The sequence below is a fragment of the Accipiter gentilis genome, chromosome 18 (assembly GCF_929443795.1).
Source record: "Accipiter gentilis chromosome 18, bAccGen1.1, whole genome shotgun sequence".
NCBI lineage: Eukaryota > Metazoa > Chordata > Aves > Accipitriformes > Accipitridae > Astur > Astur gentilis.
Window position 1 is genome coordinate 23,968,618 of NC_064897.1, and position 13,105 is coordinate 23,981,722.

The 13,105-nt window shown below is 43.4% G+C and overlaps 2 long non-coding RNA genes across 3 annotated transcripts in view; one reads left to right on the forward strand and one right to left on the reverse strand.

Moving 5' to 3' along the window:
- LOC126047662 (uncharacterized) overlaps positions 1–13,105 on the forward strand; it is a 56,281-nt gene that overhangs the window by 10,893 nt on the left and 32,283 nt on the right. The window lies entirely within an intron of this gene.
- LOC126047661 (uncharacterized) overlaps positions 5,041–13,105 on the reverse strand; it is a 28,795-nt gene continuing 20,730 nt past the window's right edge. For both annotated transcript variants that reach the window (XR_007508662.1, XR_007508663.1), the window contains one exon: positions 5,041–10,973. This is a non-coding gene — a long non-coding RNA (uncharacterized LOC126047661). The remainder of the gene's footprint in view (positions 10,974–13,105) is intronic.

Consider the following 13,105-nt stretch of genomic DNA (forward strand, 5'->3'; position numbering starts at 1 on the left):
GGAAATGTAACTAACACTGGGATTTCATTTCCTTGTGGCACGGGCCTTGAAATTGAACTTTAGCCTTTTTGACTGTTCCATGCATGTAGATTTATAGCATAGTATATCTTATGCAAATAACCTTATAGGGACACACCATCTCTTTCCTCCTGGTTATTTATTTTAATTAATGTTTTTAAGGAAATGAGCAAGCAAATCAAAGGAGATATTATGCAGATTCATCTTTAGGAAAAATTCAGGTAGGAAGAAGAAAACGGAGCTTAGTCTTAAAAAAAGAAACGATAAAATGTACGCCCTTCTAGAAGTGCTATATATGTCTGCTGTGTTGTGCTGTGGACAGAACAGCAGGTCTTTTGGAAAACAAAATAGCAATGTGGAGTTCTGTGCTGACTGGGCTTTGCCAAGCCCAGATTAAATGTGGTAAAAGGAGAAGGCTAGAGGATTTCTGTTTCGTTCCCTATGCTTACTGCTGGCGCTGCCAGTTGTGCTGGCAGAGCATTGCCACCGGCAGTAAGGAGTCTGCCGGTCGCAGTCTGTCCTTGGTTGCGATCCCCTTTTCTTTGTGTTTTGGAATTGACGCTCATGACTCCATTGGCTCTTCAGTGCTATCAGCAGCAAAAATTAATGCACATATGGTTGCTGGAGTAAGCATGGTACGTACTGAATACTCACAGGAAGAAGATTTTTTTACAAAGTTGCTCTTCTAAGTAGAAATGAACTTCCAAGGGGGGAATTGATGCTCTCAGTTATCATCTGTGGGGATGAAAAAACCCATACTTGGTCTTCAGCTCTGAACTGGTTTATGTATTTTTGTGTGTGTGTGTGGTCTAGACTCCCATGAAATTTAGTCATAGCCTAGCCCTGATTTTCCCATTGTTTTACATTTAAGTCATGCTCAGAGCTTTTCAGTCGTCTTGCCATTCCTCAGCAATGTTTATAACTTACCACCTAAAAATGATAAAGATTTTAGAGTCAGTTTTCAGCTCTCCCCTATTGCTAGGTGACCTGATGGAGTACAGTCTTGCCATCACCTTATAAATCACCTGTTCCAGAGGGGAAAAGGGACTGTGCAGATAATTACTCTGAAAAACTTGAAATGATCTATGCCTGAAACAGCTGGGAAGACTGCTAATATGTAGTAGAAAGCTTTATGTAGAGAAGCAGTGAAGGGTTAGATATATCCTTCCTCCTCTTCTCAAATGCTCGCAGATTCTTGTCAATACAAAAATGACATCTTGGAGTTGTCATGCATCTGTGTGTGGCCACTAACCACTGACAAGCCCTCTGGAGTATGACAGCCCTTCAGAAACCCCGGGGTTCCCCTTTGGTTCCTGCTGTTACAGCTTTTTAAGGTAACCAACCCCCATCTGGACCAAGCCCCAGGTGAGAGCGGTGGGGCAGGGGTCTGTGTCTGCCCGGCACGGCCATCCCGGTGCCCAACTCCGTGCGCTGCCCCACCGCTTTGCTTTGAACTTCGATCCTACTTTCTCTTTATTTTCTCAGTGATTGAGTTAAGGGCGAGGATTTAAACTAGTTGGTTTAAATTCAAGCCATATGAGACAGAAGTGATTTTCTTGGACAGGAAAAATAATCTTGGGGAGTTTATAGGACTTACAATTGCTCTGTATTTTCATGGAGTATGAACACAATTTGTCTCTCTACTTCTCAATCTCAGTGTCTTATTGGATCTTATTGGATTAACTTGTTGTTCTTGGAATTTCCATGTACTGGCAGAGGCTCAGCAAGCCTTTTTTCACATTTGGTTAGCCTGGAGATTGCAGCCTTTCTTCTACAATGTGAAATTGCTTGCTCTGGTGATCCCTGCTCATCATTTTCTCCTCGTTGTATTCAATACAAATCCATTTCTCTCCATCCGTATTTCAATCCTCCTTGGACCCGGACTGACCTAAGCAGAAACCCTGGACAAACGAAGCAAAACCAGCCAGGAGAAGATTCTATTAACGCTCCTGCTGTTTGCTTGCAAGCAGCAGTTCCACAAAGAACTGGACGCTTTGGCAAGTGAAGAACTTGCCAAAATCAAGAATGGTGTGGCAGTGTATGGGTTTGGGGTTTTTATGTAGAATTAAGTACCAAGGAGAAGCCTTTGAAAAACCTTTCTGCTTTCCAAGTACCATAGGGGAGACGTATCTGACCATTTTCCTAGAAAATGCCATACCCTTCTATTGCCATACCTTGAATGAAACACCAGTCCGATGCAGCGTGGCTGCAGCCCAGTCCTTCCTCCATGCCTGCACAACAGAGTGTCTGTAATTCTTTGCACAGAAGTCAGACCCTTCTAAGACCCAGACATTCGTATTCCTATCAAAATCTGAACAGTGGGGTTTTTCCATCAACAGTTTCAGGCTATCAGCCTCAGCTGTGAATGAAAAATTCATCAGGCGAAAGCTAAAGAAGTCACACCTGTCAGCTTGACACACTGTTTATCTCAAAGATTTTACTTCAGAAAGTATAAACAGTAGAATATTTATTTTCCTTCCTGCCATCTATGAAGCTATTCAGCAATTTAAGTGTGCTCACGCACAGCTTTCACGAGCCAACCTTAATTGCACAGCAATGTGCCATAAAAACAAAGATTAGGCATTATTATCTAGGAACCAATTTTACATTTTTCTCCTCTGACTTGAACTGTTTAAAATATAGGGCACTATCTCATTTTGGCTGTACATAAATATCTCAGTTGTCAAACTGCCCTTACTCAACCAGCCAACTTTTCTCGGTGGTTGAAAATCATAGTGTTTAATTGTGTCAACTGAGGTGAAAAATGTTATTGGTTCACCACCTGGCTGCACCATATAGCTAAAAAATTTAAGAAACACAGAATGTGGAATTTAAGGGACTGCAAAAATATTTTACCCATTAACAAATGAATATGATACAAGGACAGAAGGAAGAAAATAAACAGATTGTGTGGGTTTTTTATTCAGGTGCATTCTTACTTTCTCCTTACTAGCTGGCTTTGAGTGTTCCAAACAGTGTGTAATGACACAGGGTATGATAGGGGCCCAAGGCATCAGTAGGATGCTTCTGACAGATTTCTACAAGCTTTCGATTAGTCTGTGTCTGCAGAGTCTTGAAATTATTCAGTAGTCACTGTCACGTACATGAGCAGAATTAACAAGTAAAAAGCACAATGGACTATGAAATGCAGTTTTTCTGGGCTCGGTATTTACTGTAATTCTGGTGACCTCATCGGTCGTACAACAGAGAGGGAAGCTGTTCAGTGTAGAACTTCATAGCAAACTGCTTGAAAAAAAATCAACCAGTAAGTTTTAGCGCCTGCTGAACGCTCTCCGTGCTGGACAAAAGTTTTGGCAAGCAGTGTAAGCCTTCTGCTCCTAGGAATTGGTTCCAAGGAGGTGGTTTATGGTTTATGGTATTTGAAATCCCTTTTGTGTAACTCTTCATCACTGAAGAGTGCAACCGTGGCATTAGCTCTCAGATAGGAATCTCTCGGAGAGAAAGCTTGGGGGACCAGACAAAAGGGGAATATGTTGTCCTACACCAACTGTCATTTACAGAAAGTAGATTACCTTCTGTGTCATGCACATATGATGCTATGGTGTTTTTATCAGGAGAAATGTTAATGAGGATTTGGGTAGCTGAGCTACCTGAAATCTCTTTCCTTTGACCCGTATAGATGTAACCAGAGGTGCAGGATCCAGCAAATTTAAGGTGAAAAGGGACAACTGGATCCATTAGTCTCATCTCTTGCATAGTGTAGGCTATGACGTTTCACTTAGTGACCCAACACTCTGAACCAAAAGACTTGCCTTGAACAAGCGTTCAGGCAAAAAGCTTCTTTTATGTGGGAGGCAAACGGCGGGATAGACTGAGATTAAGTACAGCTTGCATTACCATGGAGATGGGTGGATGAAGTGCACACTCATCTTCTTCACAGTCTCTTCTGGTAAGGTGGGACCACTGCAGGGTCCTTGAGAAATTTTCAAATGTGGACCAAAAAGGCAGTTGTCTGGGGGCAAGGTAAGGAAGGAGAGCTGCGAAATGGAGTTCTTCGGCCAAGGAAGATCATTTAAGGAGCAAGCATTGATTCCCGGCCTCTATCAAAAATTTGCAGTGAGGCTCCGCTGTGGAGCTGGGAAGAGGGTGAGACACCAGGCACAAGAGAAATGCTTACGACAAGGCTGCTTGGATGCACAGAGCTCACTGTTCCAAGCTAAGTAGCCTCTGGTCTGCTCACAGACACTCTTTTACTTGGGGCCAGTGGAGCAACAGGTTGTGGAGAGTATGAATTGTCATGAGGGCGGCAGCCTCTTTCTCCTGACCTTTATTTTTCCTTAGGATCCACTCAGACTCTCCTAATTTTGCCTGAGAGCTGTAGGCATTGCTATGATGGCATTCTAAGAGTGCTGGCCATACTTTGTGCATCCAGGGTCCCAGTGGGCACCAGTCTGTGCTCTCAGCTGCCCCCTCCTACTTGCCCATGGAGCTTGTCTGTGGGAGGGGGCTGTCATGGTGGTCCAGCCGGCCAGAATGGCTGGCCCTGGCTTGAGTGTGCCAGAAGACAGCCTAGTGATGTGCAAGGGCAGAGTTATTGTCCCAACTCTCTTCTTTTACAAAAGAAAGATGCTTTGCTTTATATTCCCCTGACATCTCATTGGTAATTTCTTCTTTGCTTCCTGCCTTAAGTCGTCTAATGCTGTTGTGCCAGCCCAGTGGAACAGAAATCTTGTTTTCCAGTCCTAAGGCTAGGTTTGCTGTGAAATGAAAAGACATGGCCCAGCTTTAGTTTTAGCATATTGTGCTAGTAACAATTCACTGAGCTCTGGCATTCTGCTTGGTCAAAGGGCATTTCCTCCCCTCCCTCCTCCCTCCTTCCCTCCCTCCCTACTAGCCTCTTATGAAATTAATAAAAATAGAGTGTTTGTTGACTGGGTGGAGAAATTACATTCAGATCACATAATGTCTGAGGCCTGGCAAGTCTTTGTGAATCTGTTCTGGTCTTTGCTAAATGGAGCAGGGTGCCCTCCAGTCTAGTAGCAAATATCTTGGGGGGGAAGCAAAAAAAAAAAAAAAAAAAAAGGTTGTATTGCTATTAATTAAAGAAACAGGTCAGTATGATTTGCAACCGCTTGACCCTTCTCATTTATTTATTTATTTATTTTGGATAAGAGAGATTGTCGTCCTCATGATGGTGGAAAAATAGTCTGTGGTTGGAACCACATTACATAGTACTCACCAAAACTGGCACTTCTACAGGTCTTTTTTAATGTGATAAATATGTCTGAGCCAGGAACTTTGTAGGGTCTTGTGAGTATGCACATGTCACCCAGTTCCCTTCTCAAAGGGAGATTAATGTATTGGAACACAGATGGGCTCCCAGGCAGAAAGATAGGAGCTATAACGGCTCCAAATATGCATCTTTCTCAGCTGATATGACAACTTGCAACTTTCTAGGCTCCCATTAAGAGATATTGAGCTGTTTGACATGTCTGGGGTCTCTCCCAGAGCCTTGTCCCCTCCATTTGTTGTGGAGGGGGTTCTGTGCTGCTGTGCCGGATCTGGTTTCTCTAAGACTTGTCTGTCAAAGCACCCTCCTTAGTAGACCTGACGGGTTATATCTCAGTAGATGCCTTGTTTGCTTCTTCTACCAAATTACACCGTTTCCCTTGGGCCGCTATCAAAGACTACAGCAGCGCATGCCTTCCTGTTTTTTATTTGTATGTGTACGTGTGTGGCTCTTCTAAACACGGACAGGAATTTCCTTTCCTGAGTCTAGACATCAGCCGCTCACTATTTCTGTAGCTTGCTAACAGACTGTCTGCTGCCCTGGGCCCTTTGATTTTTCCCATGAGAGCAGCAAATTCGCACTGGGCTGATAGAGGAGGTCTTGTACGATACTCTGGGCGTGCAGTCGCGATGTTTTAACTGCACTAACAAGCCCTATAGAAGCAAAGCTGGTACCTAACGGGGGTTGTTTCTCTGCCTCCCGCTGTGGGGTCTGTTCTTGCTACCCCGGTGTTGCCAGAGCACCTCCGCCTTGGGGAGAAAGAGCAATGGCATGATCCCAGCCCAAACTGGTGCGTCCATGAGATGCTTGGCCAGATCCACACCCTGGAAAACCCCATTGGCCAAGCAGCCATCTGGGAGCAGGCAAGCCGAGGTGAGGCTCTGCCCGAGCTGACGTAGCTGTCCCCTTCACGCTGGCTGGGGTCCCCTCAGTGCCACCCTGGGGCTTCCCGCACTGATTTCAGCATCGCCAGGTCGCAGCGACTCTGGGGCTGTGCTTAGTGGAACATGGTCCCGAATAAGGCTCTTGGGATGCTTCCTGGGTTCGCACACTCGCAGGCCGTAGGCTGCTTCAGATGAATCGCACAGATTTCAGTGGTCTTTCAGAGCAAATTAAGCCTGTCAATACTTCCCGGGACTTGCCGAGAGCAACAGATGGAGCCTGGGTACACTCAGCAGTCACTTTTCGCAGCTTTTCTCAGTGGCTACCGTAATATGAATTTACCAGGAAGAGGGCTAGAAGAGGAATCTTCCTAGGCAAATGACTGCCAGAAGGCTAAAAAAGCTGGTAAGATTTGTCTCAGTGTGGATCAAGGGTGAGCAGCCAGAGACTGCACAGCAAATATTGTAAAGCGGAGGAGAAAACACCGGTAAGGTGATTGAGAGCAAACTCGCAAAATACAAATGATTTATCTCCCCCCATTTTTAGCCTGTGACTGTCCATCTGCATGAGTGTCTGTCTGCCTGCGTGTCATTCCTTCTCCCCTCAGAAACTTTTGAAGTGGTTGGCTAGTTTCAGCCAAACTAGCTGAGGGATAAAGACCTCAGCATTGCTAAGGTCCTGGGAGCTTCTAGAAAGTAGACGTCTGGCTTGAAGCAAGAGACTCCGCTAGTGCTTTGGTTGGAGGAGAGGCTGCAGGACGAGCCAAATCCCCACGCCGTTTCATGGGCTTTCCATGGGTCCACAGGCAGGCAGGATGCCAGAAAACCAGACTTCAGTGCTCCCACTTTTCACAGACATGCTTATTTGTGCGTTCACGGTAGCCTGCTACAAATTCAGGTAATGCCACACTGCAGGACAAAAGAAAAGTAAATGTCTAGATGTGAATACAGTCACTGCTGAACTCTTCAAGTTCCATAGCTTTGGCACAGCCTTTCCTGTGCCTCCCCTGTGCAGCGTGCCTGTGATAGTCACAGCCCCATGGCTGCCGGAGCCCGTGGAGCCAGTTAATCTGCGCTTTTTTGAGAAGTCTGTCTTTGGGCTCCATTTTGCAGCTGGACCCTCTCAAGGACGTAAGGAAGTTGACAGAAGTAAAAAATTCATTACTGTAAGCTTTATTTTGTAACAGGGAAAATACAAAGTTTCCAGGTGATGTGGCATTTCCCGAGGAAATAAATAGCCGAAGGCATACCCGGAGTGACATAACCAGTGCCGTTCAGGAAGCCTGGCGGTGCAAAAACCAGGCATTTTAAGAGGAGGATTAGGCAGACAAGGAATAAACACGGCAGACTGGGCGAGGAAGTAGCGTGTCCTGGGAAGTGGTGACAAAATGCCGTCAGGCGGGTGAGCGAGCAGCAGACCAAGGGCTGAGAACCTGCAGAGACATCGGAGAGGAATTACCAGAGCGAGTTTGGTGTTAAATCCATTCCTGACAGCTGGAGACGTGAGAAGCTCCAGGTGGTGGGTTTATCTGAGTAGGAGGTGGAGAGGACCCCTGGGTCTCAGCCCGAAGTCTTTGCGTGGGGTGAAGGATGGGATACCAAAGAGTGCTCGTTGTGCCTTAAGCACAGCAGGACATAAGGTTTGGAAGGTGAAAAAGCAGAAAAATCCAAATTGGAAACGAAACTCAAATGTCTTAACCATGAAGGCAACATACATCTGGAATGGCTAACCAAGGATGTGGTAAATTCTCCAGCACTTGGAGACGAAATCAAGATACCCTGGATCTCCCACAAGGTACAAGGCTTGATTTAGAGATTAGAGGGTGAAACGCTGTGGTGCATGTTATGCAAGAAGCCAGACCAGATGATCAGTCTGGTCTGCTCTGGTCTTCAGAAATATGAATCAATGTTGTAGCAAGGGTCTAGGAGAATTACCAGGAGACAAGAAACAGAATAATTAAATAACCACAGTATTTCCAACGGCTTGCATCAAAGAGTCTATCTTTTTTTTTTTTAAGCAGCATCAGAGATTGGGGGGAAGATCCTGGGGAGGAAGAAGGTTGCTTTGTTTTCCTATTTGGAAACTTGCCCACTGGATGTCTTTGACCCCAGAGATAAAGTTGGTCTTCATACTGGAGGTTCATGAGCTCATTCATGGACGACACTTACTGGAAAATTACTGGAGTTCCAAGGTGGGCTTATCCGAAAGCATTACTTCCAAAATGCATTCATCAGTCTTCAGGGGTGCAGTAAGGCATGGTCTTGCATTGAACAGATTTACACAAATGGCTTATTAACAAAATCAGGATTAGGGCCAAACAGATGTCAGTATGACTGATTAGCTCAAAATAAACACAGTTGTGAGATAAGAAATAGCTGTGTTTTTGCTTCATCTTCTTGTGGTTGCATACTCAAAAGTTGATGGGAAATGACATGTTAGGTATGAGGTAAAATGACTCATCCACTGCTGCAACTCGTAGAAGGCAAAGCAGAAGAATTCAGGAATTTTCAGTCCATGGGTATAAAATAAGCAATGGCCCTGATCCAGGAAACTCTGCCACGGAGATGGATCCCCCCCAAGGTGTGCAGCCTCTCTTTCTTAGGATTGTGCAGGTGTGGGGTTTTATTTTGGCAGCTGAAACTCCCTAAGCACTGACATTACTATCTTTTTCATTATGCCACATGCATTAAAGTTCTGATAGCCAAAAATATCAGAAAAGAAGTAACAGTTGTTCTCTCATGAGACCTTAAATATTAATTGGTCTGGCCAAATGAGGAATACAAACCCTTCTAATGGTTTCTCAGTGAGAGGAGAGGTCTGTGTTACCTTGCTTGGTCCACATCATCAGCATGTGAAATATTAGGGTACGTACAGACCAAATCTAGTGCTAGAGGTCATAGAATTGCAGTAAATGTGAACCAGCCACGCCCATCAAAGTGCATTGAAAACTGTTGATCAAGTTCATTTGCTACACTGCTTTACAGAGAACATGCAAGTCAGACTAAAGGCATGGAGATGAAAATGGCAGCAAGAGTTATTTTTTGGCACTCCCTTTTGTACAATACATAAGTGCTTGCTCAAACACAGTAGAAATTCCCCATTTTTTTTAATGTTCTCAGTGAAGAACTGGGTTTTGCATTACAAGATACTCTGTTTTGGTAAGTGTATAGATCCATGAAATCAATTTCTAGTCATTCAAACAGTTGCATTCATGTTACCATCTCCAAGTGAAATATTTTGATTTTTCAATTTAATTTTCAGTGCTAATTTTTCGCTTCAGTAAGTTAAGAAATTAGGTATCCAAACCATTGCTGAACAAATCATTGTAGTCAACCTAATAAAGTCATTCCTCTCCTCAACCATTTCATTGCGAAAGTGAAGCAGCTAGGAAGAAGAAAGACCTGTTTCAGTTCAATTGGAAATGAAACTATTCTTGATTAACACTTCTTATGATATTTCTTTCCAGGAGGCAAACAAACCAACACAGCAAAAGCTCTATACATAGGCTTCCTTGAAAACCTGATGCTGTCTGGTGTGGGTTGCACTCTAAACAATTTAGTTAGCCTTTAAAAACCCTACCTGGATCACTTTGGATCTTATTTTACTCATTTTCAAACTGAAGCTGACTATATTCATTTACACTAGAGGAATATTATGAGAACAACATTTTCCAAATGGGAAAAGTTGCCCACTTGGATTGCAGTCCTGATCTAACTCCTGTGTCTAGTGATGCTGTTCCTCGTGTTGTCCAGGCAAAGGCATGTGCAGTCATAACTCCTCCTCCTGTCCTACCTCGGTGGCTTCCCTTGCCCCATCCGTGCTCTGGCTCAGCTATTGGCTGTTTTCCAAAATCAAGGGAAAGGGTTTGTGGGTTTTTTGCCTCTCTTTGTCCTGTTCTCTGCCCTTTTACCACTATATGGCCTGCCTCTTCTTTCCCTCTCTGTTTTAGTCGACAGCAAGTGTTAAGATAAAAGATTATTAATTAGCATACTCCCACTTCTTGTTCTCCCTAGGGCCTCTAAACATTTTCATATCATATGGCTGTTACTGAGAAGCAGTTAAATCTAATCTAGGTTTCCAGAAATGCATGGGCTTATTTTTACATATTTACACTTTTTTTTCTAAAATAGTCTTCCCTAAGAGTCTGATCTCTGAGTTGGGGAAGATCTGCTTTCTTAGCAAGAAAGTAAGCAGTCTCGAGGAGATGGGAAGCGAGGATTTAGTATGATTAGGTTGAAATTCATCTCATCCCCTCTTTAGATACCAAACTGAAGTGTTTAAGAGATTTGTTGCTCTGAAGTCCTATCTAATCAAGTAGGATGAACGCAGCACATTCAACAGATAGTTCAGTTCTTAGTGGGATCCAACACCATTATGTCAAAAGGGAGAAGTGGCTTGTAATACACATCCTCAGCCAGGTCTCCAGCTGATGTGAATGGGTAGTGTCTCTCTCAAGGTCAGTGGAACTATATCAGCTTATTTCAACTCAGGCTCTGTCCTTCCAAACTTTCCTGTGGATAAGATTGGTACTCCTCGTTTTTACCTTCCTCACTGAGAACACTTTTGCTCCACTGGTGCAATTTTCCCTATAAGGTATGGTATTCCACACTACCCAAATTCCGAAGTATCTCTGAACCTGACAAAAGCCTACAGTGACTGCTCTCCCTCACGTGCCACAACCAGATTTCACACACCTGATGGAAAGGGCTGAAGTGACCAGCAACGCGTGGGCAGCAGAGTCTTGTTTTGCCCATGAAGGTGGAGGGTGTTTCAGGTGCAGTCAGGGCTGTGAGTCGCTCTTGAGGTTCTTCTTCACAAGGTCCTGCCAGAGAGGAGATAAAAGTCCCTATGTACAGGGCAGAAAAAACCTAAATGCCTCTGAAAAGAATTTGTCACAACTTTGCACCCAGCAGTGGTAATGGTTTTTGGTCAGGGATTGTCTTGATAGTTCTGTGAGTGAAGGCCAATTTTCCTTTCAAGGCACTTTATATTTAGTTATTTAATCAAGCTAAATTATTCCTTCTCACCCACAGTTAGATCATGGCACAAAATTAAGCACAGCCTTTCATTCCACCTCCTCTTGCCTCTCTGTTTGACCTAGACTTTGGGGAGCCATTAACTTGTCTGAGATATTGATTTAATAAGGGTAGGAGAATTAAAAAGGACAAAGAGACACCTGACTAATTGGCATTTCCAAGAGATCTTTGTAATCAGCCAATGGGGATTTTATAAGGTATGAAGTATTTGCTTTCACATAAATTTCTTCCACATTCTTTCTCTCATGTTTGCTCGGTAAACCTTCTGGAATAAAGATCACATCTGCCTCTCTGTAAGCTTTATACTTGGGAGGTAATTGAGTTGGCTCTTTGTTATGAGAGCATGTACTCGTTTAATTGCACATATGTGTCTGTGAACACACTATCCCTGCTTCTCTCCTAAATTTGATTTGGAATGAGTCCCACGAAGGGCTGTTTTCCAGCGTTAATGGATAAAAGGTCTTTACCAAGGGGAAAAGTATTCAAACACTAAATTTAATAAAGTTTAGTTTAAAAGTTATTTCTTTGCAGGAACTCTCTTTGAAAATACACAGTTCCGAGAGTAATTTCTTTCTCCCCACAGTGATTTAATAGCAAGTATTTTCTATTGGTTTTGTGATTTGTAACCAATCGGTTTTTATTTTGGAAATATGGCATAATAACATGGAAATTTAATGGCATGACAGTAACACATTTACACTGTTGTAAGAGTTACTTGTTACATCCTGCCCTGCCATGCTGAGCAGTACTGCAAAACTTTGAGAAGATAAGATCCTTACAGTGAGATGAAAATAAACACTGTGGTAATCTTTATTCCATTTCTGCGCTTAAGGTCCTGACCTTAAGGTGGTGGTACAAGCGAGTATTCATCTTCAACATCTTGCTCTCAGGAATAGCAGAGCAAAGTGCTAGGAGGGACGTGATGTGAGGGCCTGGAGATCTGTCCCTCAGGCTGAGAAGTCACATTACTCAAGCCACATTAGGCAGTATGGATTAGGGAAACTATGCTTTGTAATGCTGTGTGTCAGTTTGATAGACGACTGTCCTGTGGGCTTTTTATCATGTTCCGTTAATTTGAATTTTATTTTATGCCAAGGCTCAGCAACTTATTGTTATGAGCTGGCAAGCTGATACTTTTATTCCATTTCTACTTAGCATTTGTTTAACGCTAACTCAGATAAAACTGCCAAGAACTGAGTTCTGCTTGAAAGAGGACATCAAGATTACGGTCAGCCGAATGATGCGTATTTTTGCCAAAGGATGTCACTCAAGTTACGGCTCCCTCTGAGCTTAGGAGAGAAGGGACAAGGGCAGAAGAGACTCTCCTAGAGTGGCTGGTGGGTCTGCCTCACAATGTGCTTTCATACACCAGCAACTAAATCATGTTGCTTAGTGCCAAGTGATGCTTCTGTGGGGTCTGGAGAGAAAAAGTCTTCTTTTGTTCACTGATTCCTTGGTTGTCGTCCGGCTGTTAAAAATTCATTGTTCTCTTTTCTGTCTGTTCTGGAGAATTTGGAAATGTTTCGGTGTTGGGATTTTGGTCTATCCCAGTAGCAAGGCTATAAAACCAACATGTTTTCACATATCATTATTTTCCAACCAAAATTGCTTACCCCGGATTCATAGGGTGTTTGTAACAGAATACTTGATTCTCAGCTGGGTGGTTAGGAACGAGTAGGAGATATGAAAACAGGGCTCTCAGCTGAGTGCTGTAACCATGGTTTCATAGGGCATAGTGAGGAACCAGAATCTGGTTCTGTGGAGCAAAGAAACATTCATAAAATACTCCTAGCAAAATTATGGTCCTGATTTCAAAATTTATTCAAGCTGTAGTTGCCTGAATTTCCAGATTTTACTTGGGCACCAGTTTATTCTTTATACTGGTGCAAATACTCAAATACTGGTAGACAAGGTGTTG